We start from the raw sequence: 13,416 nt of genomic DNA, 5'->3' as shown, positions 1-13,416 counted from the left end.
GGGGCCTTAGTCAAGGTAGAGGAAATTATGAACAGTTCCAAATACCAGTCAATATTGGTACAAAACCTTCAGGCGTCTGCAAGAAAGCTGAACATGAAGAGGAACTTCATCTTTCAGCATGACAACGATCCAAAGCATACATCCAAATCAACAAAGGAATGGCTTTACCAGAAGATGAACGTTTTGGAATGGTCCAGCCAGAGCCCAGACCTGAATCTGATCGAATATCTCTGGGGTGATCTGAAGAGGGCTGTGCACAGGAGATGCCCTCGCAATCCAACAGATTTGGAGTGTTTTGCAAAGAAGAGTGGGCAAATATTGCCAACTCAAGATGTGCCATGCTGATAGACTCATACCCAAAAGACTGAGAACTGGAATCAAATCAAAAGGTGTGTCAACAAAGTATTAGTGTAAGGGTGTGCACTCAAGCAACCATATTATTTTAGTTTTTTTTATTTCCCTCCACCTAAAAGATTTCAGTTTGTTGTTCAACTGAGTTGTACAGTTTATAGGTCACTTTAAAAGGTGGAAAAAGTTCTGAAATGATTTATCTTTGTTTCATTTTTTTACATCACAGAAACCTGACATTTTAACAGGGGCGTGTAGACTTTTTAATATCCACTGTATGCATACTTGTTCTAGGGACTAAATTGGGGTCCCAATCTACCTGTCCCTTTTGACAATCTACTTGTTCTTATAAAAAAAAAAAGCTCAGCTGATTAGCGGGTCCCGGACATAAATCATTAGCCAGGACCCAGTGATCGGCATTTGTTAGAGCAAATGACGGCACAGCTGGGGAGGCAGGTGCACACTCCCCTACCTGGAAGAGCCGGATTGCTGCTTGCCCAAAGCAGGGCTAAATAAAAAAAACATGGCCGTTGCCCGGAACTGCATGTCTCAAGCGTCAAACAATATAATTTTTGCATCCCTGTGAAAGGAATGGTGGGCACAGGACTTCTGTCACCACCACCCCCCCCCACAAACCAAATGCAGTGGAAAGTATGTGGACTGTCCCCACTAGGATACAGACCCAAAGCAGCATTACAGCCTGTCCCATCACCTGGCCTCCATATGCATGTGTTGAGGAAAAGAAATATCTAAAAACAGCTATCACTGACATAAATAATCTGTGAAGGAAACTGTGTATGTATATATATATTTATAGAGAGAGAGAGAGAAAGAGATAATCTGATCTCAGATAGATATGAGGCAATGTATATTCTGAGAGAGTAATATTATACATGTGTGTGATATATTGTAAATAAAACACTGTACAGTGTGATGGGTAGAATACAGATTTGGGTAAATAACCTGATTTTGAGTACAAAATTGCAAAATATATATATTTATTAACCACGGTGTGATGTACTACAATCCTGTAGTGTGTGTGTGTGTATATATATATATATGGGGTGGGGTAATACCATGGTGCGATGTAATACAATCATATATATATATATATATATATATATATGGAGGGGGGTAATAACCACGGTGCCATGTAACACAATCCTATTTATATATGGGTGGGGGTAATAACCACAGTACAATTAATACAAATATATATGGGGGGTAATAACCACGGTGCGATGTAATACAATCTTATATATATATATATATATATATATGGAGGGGGGTAATAACCACGGTGCCATGTAACATGTAATACAATCCTATTTATATATGGGGGGGGGGGTTATAACCACGGTGCGATATAATACAATCCTATACAGTGTGTGAGGTAAACACTACACAGACATCAGATCTCTAGTCATGTATACAGTATAAATCATATCTGTATCCATACAGTGTGCAGGAAGAAAGGTGAGCAGAATGTGAGGTAAATGGCAGGCACGTATGTAAAGTGTGAGGTAAATGGCAGGCACGCATGTAAAGTGTGAGGTAAATGGCAGGCACGCATGTAAAGTGTGGGGTAAATGGCAGGCACGCATGTAAAGCGTGGGGTAAATGGCAGGCACGTATGTAAAGCGTGAGGTAAATGGCAGGCACGCATGTAAAGCGTGAGGTAAATGGCAGGCACGCATGTAAAGCGTGAGGTAAATGGCAGGCACGCATGTAAAGCGTGAGGTAAATGGCAGGCACGCATGTAAAGCGTGAGGTAAATGGCAGGCACGCATGTAAAGCGTGAGGTAAATGGCAGGCACGCATGTAAAGCGTGAGGTAAATGGCAGGCACGCATGTAAAGCGTGAGGTAAATGGCAGGCACGCATGTAAAGCGTGAGGTAAATGGCAGGCACGCATGTAAAGCGTGAGGTAAATGGCAGGCACGCATGTAAAGCGTGAGGTAAATGGCAGGCACGCATGTAAAGCGTGAGGTAAATGGCAGGCACGTATGTAAAGCGTGGGGTAAATGGCAGGCACGCATGTAAAGCGTGGGGTAAATGGCAGGCACGTATGTAAAGCGAGGTAAATGGCAGGCACGCATGTAAAGCGTGAGGTAAATGGCAGGCACGCATGTAAAGCGTGAGGTAAATGGCACGCATGTAAAGTGTGAGGTAAATGGCACGCATGTAAAGTGTGAGGTAAATGGCACGCATGTAAAGTGTGAGGTAAATGGCACGCATGTAAAGTGTGAGGTAAATGGCACGCATGTAAAGTGTGAGGTAAATGGCACGCATGTAAAGTGTGAGGTAAATGGGAGGCAGGTATGTAAAGTGTGAGGTAAATGATGTGTAGAATTTGCTGGAAACAGAATGGAGACTCTGAGGTATCCGACCCCCCATACAGACATCACACAATAATCGCAGTCCTGCGGGGTCCAGTATATGGAGGGAGGAGCGCAGGCCTCAGGCCGGGGACCTCACTCACATATAAATCTACAGAAACTGACTTTAAAGGCTGAGGCCTGCACTACCGCCCGAGTCCCCGGTGTTTTCTGAGGCGGCATGCCGCCGGGAGGACAGCAGTGTGCGGGCGGGGCTCCGGAGACCGGACGGAACTGGGAGCTGTTATTCGGCACAGCCGCCGGCTTCAGTTACCGTGTGGGCTCTGCGAGTTCTCGTGGTGTTTTGATGGGCGATAATGGCGTCCTTCCTCGCGAGAGAATCCAGGCACTCCCCGCACCTCTCCTCGCTGCCGCCGATCCTGGCACCCCCACTGCGCCTGCGCTGGACGGACGGACGCGCGCATGCTCGGTACTGCTCGTCGCGGGCGCGCCCTCTGCCGCTCAGAGTAGGCAACTGCACCCTCCATAGTAAAATTGCAGGAACCGATGCGTTGCCAGGGCATAGCGGCGCCACCGCTGCTGGCCATATCGGGGAAGTGCAACGTTCAGAAATCAGTTGGTTTTGTTACCAGCGCACTACTGCGGGATCAGTCACCTCAATAATAAAACCTAAACGTCAGTGCGTCTACCAGCATTGCTCTTTCTAAAAGTACGCCCTCTGCTGGTTAGACCAGTGCAGACTCGAGCCTAGACACAGGAGATTCTGAGCTACAATACAGAAACGAAGCTACTCGACCACGCCATCTGCTGGCAACACTGAAGAAGTGCAGGACTCAGAACTAAACTGCCGGCTCCAAAAGCGAGGAGTGGTGCCATCTACTGGCCAGATTAGTGCAGCGCTTGGAATAAAACCTCAGGATCACTTGCCTGGGTGTACGCCCTCTACTGGACTGAGTGCTACTAGGCCGCGCCATCTACTGGCCAAACAAGAGAAGTGCAGAATTCAGAATTGAATTGCAGAATCTATGTGTTCTAAATGCAGAACGGTGCCATCTGCTGGCTAGATTGGGGAAGTGCATTCTCCAGAATAGAATTGCAGGATTAATGCAGCACCAATACAATCATGCCCCCTATAAATATTTAACAATAAAGTGAATATATTCACTTAAAAAGGTAAACAAATTGGAAAAAATGATATATTAAATCTGATCTCTGGCTTTCCCTTCAGTCTTGCAGTTGTACCGGCTCTTTTGCTGGACTGAAATGACTTACTCCTATTTCTGCACACTGTAAGCTTCTCACAACGTGCATTAGAAGCTGCAGCAAGTCAGACAGAGCTCTGCCTTATTTCCTGGCTGGAGGACATCCAGCATCATCTAGTACTTTCCTCCCCAGCCTGACTGTCCCTGGTCCGCCCCTTTCTTTCTTTGGATTTAAATTATTTAATTCATGGAAGCTCAGCACTGTCATTTTGTTGGTCTGCATGCAAATACAGTCAGCCTAGGAATGCCCCCCCCCCCAACTAACACTCACCCATTAAGGTATTTTGATATTTGCATAAGCACTGCCAAAAGCCAGCCCACTACTTACATCAGAACTGAGGGCTCTTGAGAGGAGTGCTGTGATGTTTTCAGGAAGCTATGATCTGTCTGCATTGCATAGAAAAGCACAGAGACCACATGATGACATCACTGGGAGTAAATAAGGTATGTAATGAAAACGGAAAGGTTCTATTTATTATTATTATTATTATACAGGATTTATATAGCGCCAACAGTTTGCTCAGCGCTTTACAATATAAGGGAGACAGTACAATTATAATACATTTCAGTACAGAAGGAATAGGAGGGCTCTGCTCGTGGAGCTTACTTATACAAATTTCATTAGCATGTTGATGAAGGGGAGGGAGGAACCAGGAAAGGCAAACATATAAGTAGACTATATGTCAGCTTCAAGAAAGTTCTCCAAGTGTCACAGAATAAAACAGAACCTCAGAGGTATAAAATCGCTACATAAAGTTTGGAATGTATGTCTGTTCCTGTGACTTTTTTTAATATGTACATCATTTCCAGTAGATGGCGCCCCTGCATTAAATAACATATTCTCACCTGTACACACATTTGTCTTCCAGTAGTCATTTTAAAGTAAAAAAAAAACATTGTCCTTTACTGTATGATTATCAGGCTGCAAACTATTTCAAGAAAGGGAAGCTGAGCTGGTTAAGATTCACTACGAGCGCCTTCACTGCCCTGTAACTAGTTTGCCATGGAGGAATTCGAGAATAGTGACTTCAATCTTAGGCTTTTCACACAGGTACTTTACTTTGTGACATGTCCTTGCTTCACCCTATTGCATAGGATGTTCTTTTTGGCAGGGGAAGCAGGAGCACCAGTTACGCAGTGCTGACACGAGCGCTGGCAGCTTACAATGTGCTCTGTACTACTCCGTGTTCTATTTTCATGTCACCGGGTCAAATGAGATATCGCAGATAAAGATTAACTCAACACCCATGTCAGTACTACTGGGAGAGAAGCCATCATACGTTTCATGCTATTTAAAGTAGAACTATTTTGGATAGAATTAGGGGAGGGGGTTATAGCCCCTGTCATGTTTTTGCCATCTCTTGCCCTATTGGAGAGCTTCCCCTTTGCTTCTCGTCCCTTAGCCAAAACAGGAAGTGAGAAGAAATCCCTCCAAAGTAATGGAATCCCTGGTTGCCACCAGAACTCAGAATTAGTGTCCCTAATTTCCCCTCTGTTTCTGTCCTGGTGTCAACAACCCAAAATTTTCAATGATAACAGTAAACAGGACAACTAGCGAGGGTGAATCTCCCAAATGGGGACACAGACAGCAATAAAAACCTCACAGGCAGGGCCAGTGCTGCCACTAGGCAAACCAGGCAGCTGCCTAGGGTGCAGGCAAGGACAGGGGTGCCAAGAAGGCAGTACAGTCGGCCCTGCTGTAACATTCATTATATTTTCCCTGAGCCCCATCAGTTCACCAGAGGGGCCCAGGAGGTGAGGAGCAGAGGGGGATTCTTCTTTAATTTTGGGCGCAGGTGGCTAAAGCCGCGCTGTGTTTTGCAATGATGATCAGTGGCGGCAGACCTCAGCTGCTTTCTGAGGCACAGACAGACATGCAGCACCTTCTGTACACATGATATTGATGATGATCACATAAGCACAGTGAGATGCTTCCTGTCAGTTCTTATTTACACTGGTGTTTGAGGGACATTAAAAATGTGTGGCTGAGCCACTTGTTTACCGTCCTCCAACCACTCCCCATTATGCTGCAAAGGCACTGCCAATAGTGGTGGGGGGTTGTGTAAAACCCCTCGCTGTCATACTACAGTGGCGGGGCCTTTGCAGCATACTGGGGAGAGGTTGGGGGATGGTAAAAGTGTGGCTCTGCCACACATTTTTAATGTTCCTCAAACACCAGTGTAAATAAGAACTGACAGGAAGCACCTCATTGAGTATGTGTAAATCTGCCAGGCTGACTGTCAAGTGGAAATGATCCAATAGCTATACGGCCTCCAAATCACTTCCACACCCCCCATGTGCCCTGCAGTGCTTCCCAGGCTCTGCACTACCAAAATGCAGACCTGGGATCTGTGTGGTACCCACCGGTAGAAGGGAAGGAGATCAGCGAACACCTGCACACTGATCTCCCCTTCCTGTTAATGAGCCAGAAGCAATGTGTAAATCGTCACTTCTGGGTCCTGGTGTCTCTGTCCCCAGACAGGATTGGATGATGTTCGCTGGAGATGAAGCAGTCTTCAGCCAATCTGTGAAGAAGAAGTATCCAGCCAATGAGGTGCTGCACAAGCTGTGCTTCCTCCCAGCTCCCCAGTCAGTCTCCTTACGAAGCTAACATTGGCAACGATCAGCTCTGTATGGAGATTTGTTTTGAAGTTTTATTCAAAGTTTTGTTTTTTTTGGGGGGGGGGGGCAAGGTGGTCTTGCCTAGGGCCTAGCACTGGCCCTGCTCACAAGTATTCTAATCCCTCTCCACTCTATCCAAAGCAAAATAAAACTTTTGCTTTTAGTTATATTTGAAGATCGCAGCTACACATGTGCTATAAAAACATACAGAGCAAATTTCTTTTTCATTGTTAAAATATCTGTTATTCCCCTCCCCTATCTGTTCTTTATAGTTAGAGGAGGGTGTCAACGCTTTTCAGAGCCTGCAGTTCTGCAGAGTATATGCTGCGGCCGGCTCCTTTCCTGGACTACCAGTAATATTACTGTACTGGTGACCCTCACCCTGAGCTCGCCCTCCAGCAGGCCCCCCTAAGCTCTCTCACCCTTCTATCTAGACACCTAGCAGAACAGCCATTCATTCCACAAGCCTGATTTCAGCTTTCAGCTAGTGAGCGGCATCTGAACTTCTAAACAGATAATGAGTAATTCCCTGACAAGAATTCACTTTTTAATGAACGAATAAACTAAAGCCTACGTATTTATCTTTGCCCAATGTTTGTATATTAAAGACGTCTTAAATCTGTGTAGGGATCCCACACTATTATATTTAGATAAATCGATGTAATAAATAATGACATAAATAAATAATTGAGTAGCTTGGACCCGGTGTGCTGCTCAAATGTTGGAGGCACCGCATGAAGGGCTTTGTTCGGATAGGACAGGAAGATGGAAGTTCTTTGTGTGATCCAGTTAATCAGTTGTTGCACTCATTGTAACATAATCAAAAAGTTAAATTTTCCATTATTTTTACGACAATGAGTGCAAAAACGGACCACAGGCTGAGACCACCACGCACTATTGTTCACTGGCACGCTGGCTGTCTAATGCTTGTGATCATGACTCGTAGGGGTGTATTTATTACACACGAAAAAAAAATTCCCGCAGCTATTCCCCCCTGCTAAATTTCCTGCACATTCCTTCTGTGCAAATGCCTGAAAAATCAAATGTTGCTAGGATATTATCTCCCCAGATCAGATGTTCTTCATTCATATGAATAACCTGGATCAGGAAAATAGTACATTATGGCCACTAGATGGAGCATTTCCAATAATCATCTGCTCCATCTAGTGGCCATACTGCAGTACTTTCCTGAGTCATGCTATTATAATGAATGGAGAACATCTGACCTGGAGAGAAAATAGCCTAATGACAGTCAATTTTGCTGGCATTTGCACAAAATAAATGTACATGCAGTTTTGCAGGTAAGTTTTGTAAATATACCCCTTAAAGTGGAAAATGTTGCTGATCCTGGGTCTAGCTTGTCCCCCACCATGGGACACAGAAAGTCATGAGTTTTGCCATCAGCTGATGACCTTTCATAGCCCTCATGTTGGTTTCCAGCACTTTTCATGCCAGTAACAAACATCTGATGATGGAATATTTATTGCTTAACTGCCGATTTCTTCATTTCTGAAACAAATTCAAAACAAATTCAGTCAATGTCAATTAAATGACAACTCTGCTGATGTATCAGTTTTGTGTGCTTGCTACCATGCCGGGTCATTTGCCGAATTCTTTTTATTCATCCGGGCTCCAATGGTGAGATCTCTCCTATTTCTACTCGCAAGTTAAAATCATTATCCTTTTTTTCTTTTTTTTGGGGGGGGTAAAATAGGCACTGTTTTTCACAGACTGTGTCCCATTGGGGAGATTTTTACTAACTTCCTGTTCCTTGATTTCAACAGGAAATGAAAGAAAATCTCTCAAAAATGAAAGGAATCCACCCTCTCTAGACCATTGTCTCTGGAACTGGTGTCCTCAGTGGAAGAATTCCTATTCCGGGGACAATTATAAACATTTTTGACCCTCTGTTTTGTTGGCAATGATTACCAGGACATATATAGAGGGTGAATCTGTCTAGAGGGGACACAAACGTTAAAGACTCAATCCAACCATAAGGTGCGTCCAAGTGCACGCATTTTATTGTGTTTTATCGGTCATGCTGGAAAATCCATGAAAAACGGACATTTTTCGTGGACATGGGTGGCAGCATCGGCAATGGGACCGACCGCTTTTTCGTTTATCGGCTGAAAAAAGTCTATGGCCTGCCTGAATTTCAATAGGCCACCCTATGCATGTGAAATGCGCAAAAAAACCGCAGGCGTGATTTTTTTTTAAAACGGCCGCATCAAACTGTATTGTGGTAATCTGCGATTGGCTGCTGCTAATTTATGTGGGAGTGTCATTAAGAATGAATGGCACCCATGTGCAGTGTGGGGAAATGCACAATTTCACACATGTTTATTTATTTCAGGTACTTATATAGCGCCATCAATTTATGCAGCGCTTTATATATATTGTACATTCACATCAGTCCCTAACCCTCAAGGGGTGTACAATCTAAGGTCCCTAACTCACATTCACACATACACATACTAGGGACAATTTACCTACCAACATGTAGGAAACCAGAGTACCCGGAGAAAACCCACACAGACACAAGGAGAACATGCAAACTCCAGGCAGGTGGTGCCGTGGTCAGGATTTGAACCAGCAGCCCTAGTACTGCCAGGCGGAAGTGCTAACCATTTAGCCACAGTGCTACCCTATGCTCCCACACTTTGTGTAAACAAATCAAATCTGACAAGGGTTCTAAGGTTCAGTTCACACTGCTGCGACCCCAAAGTCATGCAACTTGCTTGCAACTTGATGCAACGTTAATGTGAGTTTCATGCGACTGATGTTTTGTGACTTTGCTTTAAAAAAAACCCTCTGAAATCGCAGACAGAATCGCAAAGAGAAGACAAAGATACAACTACCTTGTGAGTTTTATGATTTTAACATTGCAGTCTATGGCACTCGAGATACAGAAAAGTTGTGCAGGAACTATTTTTTTTTTAGTCTCTGCGAGTCACAGCAATTAAGGCAACAACTGAAATAAATGTGTTTTTACTTATCTAGTGACTTTCTGGGTCACAGGTCGCAGCAATTCGTAGCAGTGTGAACTAGAGCTAAGCCTTCATCACTCTATCACTAAAATAGTGTTTTAGATTTTTATACATTTTAACTTTATTAAAACTCTGTAGGTCACGATGCTTACCTCTGCAGAGAGAGGAGGTTTCAGCATAGAGATTCATTTTATATTCAGTGACATGCTTTGATGGCAGCACAGTGGCTAAATGGTTAGCACTTTCCCCTGACAGTACTAGGGTTGTTGGTTCAAATCCCAGCCATGGCACCACCTGCCTGGAGTTTGCATGTTCTGCCTGTGTGGGTTTCTTCTGGGTACTCTGGTTTCCTCCCACATTTGAAAGACATGCTGGTAGGTTAATTGGCTCCTGTCTAAATTGTCCCTAGTATGTGTATGTATGAATGTAAGTTAGGTACCTTAGATTGTACACCCCTTGAGGGTTAGGGACTGATGTACAATGTATATGTAAAGTGCTGTGTAAATTAACAGTGCTATATAAGTACCTGAAATAAATAATGATAAATGTATTCTTATGGGGCCCCTTCAGATCTTGGTGTCCTGGTGCATTGCCTTAACACTTGTGGCTTAGTCTGCATTCACACTTGAGCATTTTGTAGCTTGAAGCTCCAAAAAAAGCGCAAACTTAAAAATTCAGTTGTTCCCAATGGTGCCTGTTCATGTGATCAGATGTAAACAGGCACCATAGAGAACAATTGAATTTTTAAGTTTGAGCTTTTTTGGAGCTTTGAGCTTCGAACTACAAAATGCTCAAGTGTGAATGCAGCCTCAGAATGTGTTTATATGTGTTGTATTAGGACAGCCAATTTAAACAAATGAGCCGGCAGCACAGTGGCTAAATGGCTATCACTTCCACCTGGCAGTACTCGGGTTGTTAGTTCAAATCCCAGCCACGGCACCATCTGCCTGGAGTTTGCATGTTGTTCCTGTGTGGGTTTACTCTGAGCACTCCGGTTTCCTCCCACACTCCAAAGACATGCTGGTAGGTTAATTGGCTCCTGTCTAAATTGTCCCTAGTATGTGTATGTATGAATGTGAGTTAGGGACCTTAGATTGTACACCCCTTGAGGGTTAGGGACTGATGTGAATGTACAATATATATGTAAACCGCTGCGTAAATTGATGGTGCTATATAAGTACCTGAAATAAATAACACGCCAAGTTAAGGAAACAAATGGATATGCACCATCTTTGGCAATGCATCATAGCATGGTTGTGCATTGTGGTGCCTGGCAGCATACAGTAGGTGTGTTGGAGATGTGTTGTTTAGTTCACAATGAATGGCACCGCAACGTACTAACACACTTACAGCGTGCATTACCACAACACAGCAGAAACAGAAAAGCTTGTTTCAGCCCATAATGTGTCCAAAATAAATCCTCTGTGTGATAAACGGAGTCCAATCATTACAAGGCACCTAAAATTGTGAAACAGGAACCCAGGACATGAAATTGAATTATGAGTCTATAATTATCTACACCTGGCTGTGTGTGCACCAAATACAATAACATACATGTATTGGAGGGAGAAGGAGATAGGTGACTCTGCAATTGTCAGCCAAGAATAAGGGCCGGTTCACACCAGAATCGCATAGTGTGCCATATTCCCGTGTGGTGCCATTTTGCAGCCCATTCATTTGAATGGCCTGCAAAATCCAGTGGAATGCAAAAAAAGTATTGCATTCACTACTCTCAAAAATGCGACATACCAAATCACATGGTACTGCTGTACCATGCGATCTGGTGCCTGCAGGGGCGTCCCTAGGATTTGTGTCACCCAGTGCAATAACACTTGGTGACAACCCCTCCGGCGATCCCCGCAGAATGGATTGGATCTGCGGATTGAGCATACTGGATCGGACTCCGATCCATTATGCTCAATCCGCAGATCCGATCCATCCTGCGGGGATCGTCGGCTTGCTTTACAACTTACCTTTTCGTGGAGAGGGTCTGGTGTCACCCCGCATAGGTTGCATGCCGACAATCCCTGCAGAATGGATCGGATCTGCGGATTGAGCATAATAGACGCACCTGCCTAGGAATGCTCTCACTGATCACTATTACAGTTGTCAAAACTCTTCATATAATCCCCAAATCCCTCGAGAAGAAGTCGGAAGTGACGAAACATGTCAGGGATGTGACGTCAGACGCAAAACCGGAAGGAGCGCCACGGCCATCTTTGTTATTGGATTTGGGCTGTGTGAACTGCTGGAAAGGATGGATGTTTTTTCCTATTAATGTAAGAATTCAATAAAGCCTAAATGTTACCCTTTACACTCCACTGAATATTGTCTTCTCTGCCCTATGAGGAGCGGGGGAGATTGAATTGGGCATATCCGCAGGGTGGAAGCTGCAAATACCCTGGAGTGCTTGGGAATGCTGGTTTAAGCTGAGAGAGGGTAATTGTATTGAATCCTACTAGAGTGTGGCACCATTGATTATAGCAGAGTATCACAGGTTGTGCAATTTGCTGTGAATTTACCTCAGGAGTGGGGAGTCAAGGATTGTTCACTTACATTTATTCATAATTTTTGTAGTGTTGATATTCACGCTTATTTGAGATTCACAGAGTGCTGTGTTTTTTTATAGTTTTTTTTTATTTTCTTCACGAGTAGTTTTGCACGGAATCACATATCACCGTATAATTTTAAGGATAACGCACTATATTCAGTTTCATATTTTTTTGAGGTATCCTGATCCTGGCGTGGTGAATGGGATATATTTACACAACGTTTGGAAGATTGAATTTTTGTGGACACTTTGGACTTTATTTTGGACATTTTGCAGTAAGGTGTAGGGGATTATGGTATGGTATACGGTTTTGGAGAAAAGGTTTTCATATCTCACTGATCACTGATTATGTTTTTGATGTGATCTGCAGATCTGTATCTTCTCGATGAATAATTTGTGTGTCCGTCTTGTGTTTTTTTTCCTCTTTTTGCTCTTGCAGCGTCTCTTTGTTTTTCTGTTCTCTATGTTCTGGAGAAGAGGTACGTCTGTGATGCTGCAGCCTGGGGGGGAGGCTGACAAGTAAACAGGGAGGACTGGACAGACGGGCAAAAGGCTAAAAAACATTTTCAAATCTGTTATGGAAAGAAAAACAAACACAAACTCTTCCGAGCCGTCATTCAGGAAATAGTCAGTGCTTTGCAATGATAACCATTTCTGCATCTTCCATAGCCCCTTGGTAAGAATACATTGAAAACGTCCTTGTGTTACATATTGAGTGAAGCTGAAGAAGATTGTACAATCAGATTGCATAGTTTATGGCCAACTTTAAAATCCTTCCAGTCTATAAAGCCAATTTTGGCCTATGGCGGCCAGTCTAGATTATCCAATGGGCTTTTTTACCCCTGGTTCACACCGATGCGTTTTTTAGTGCCTTTTGCAGAAACGCACTACAGTCCATTTAACATGGTTTCCTATGGGACACATTCACATCTGTGCTTTTTTTCAGCTGCTGCAGTTTTGGAAAGGGTCGGGGACTTTTTTAAATGCAAAAAGCAGCATTTTTGCTACAATAGAGTTCAATGCAGGGGTGGACTGACCATTCGGAAACTCGGGCACTGCCCAAGGGCCCGGGATCAGTAAGTGGCCCCATGAGATGCCCCTGGTACCTTTCATAGGCTTTTTTGGATGTGGTTTGAGTGTGGGCGAGGACACAGGGGCCCCATGATCCCCTATTGCCCGGGGGCCCCATAAGTTGTCAGTTCAATGGAGAAGTTGCTGAAACGCAGGTAGTGCATTTTTCGTTTTGTGCTTTTTTTTCTGCCCAGCAACAAAACAACTTTAACACCTTCCCGCCCAGCCTATAGCAGA

General features: G+C 44.0%; 1 protein-coding gene across 1 annotated transcript in view; it reads right to left on the bottom strand.

The window, feature by feature from the left end:
* The window catches only part of BANP (BTG3 associated nuclear protein), a 454,339-nt gene extending 451,223 nt beyond the window's left edge, over positions 1-3,116 (bottom strand). Inside the window, exon 1 of the mRNA XM_089654123.1 lies at positions 3,000-3,116. The gene's annotated coding sequence lies outside the window, so the exon portion shown is untranslated. The remainder of the gene's footprint in view (positions 1-2,999) is intronic.
* Positions 3,117-13,416: the final 10,300 nt, after the last annotated feature.

Source organism: Staurois parvus, unplaced genomic scaffold (assembly GCF_062004578.1).
Source record: "Staurois parvus isolate SC_StPar_1 unplaced genomic scaffold, SC_StPar_1.0 ptg000745l, whole genome shotgun sequence".
In the NCBI taxonomy this organism is placed as follows: Eukaryota; Metazoa; Chordata; class Amphibia; order Anura; family Ranidae; genus Staurois; species Staurois parvus.
This window is presented reverse-complemented; position numbering and strand designations above follow the sequence as displayed.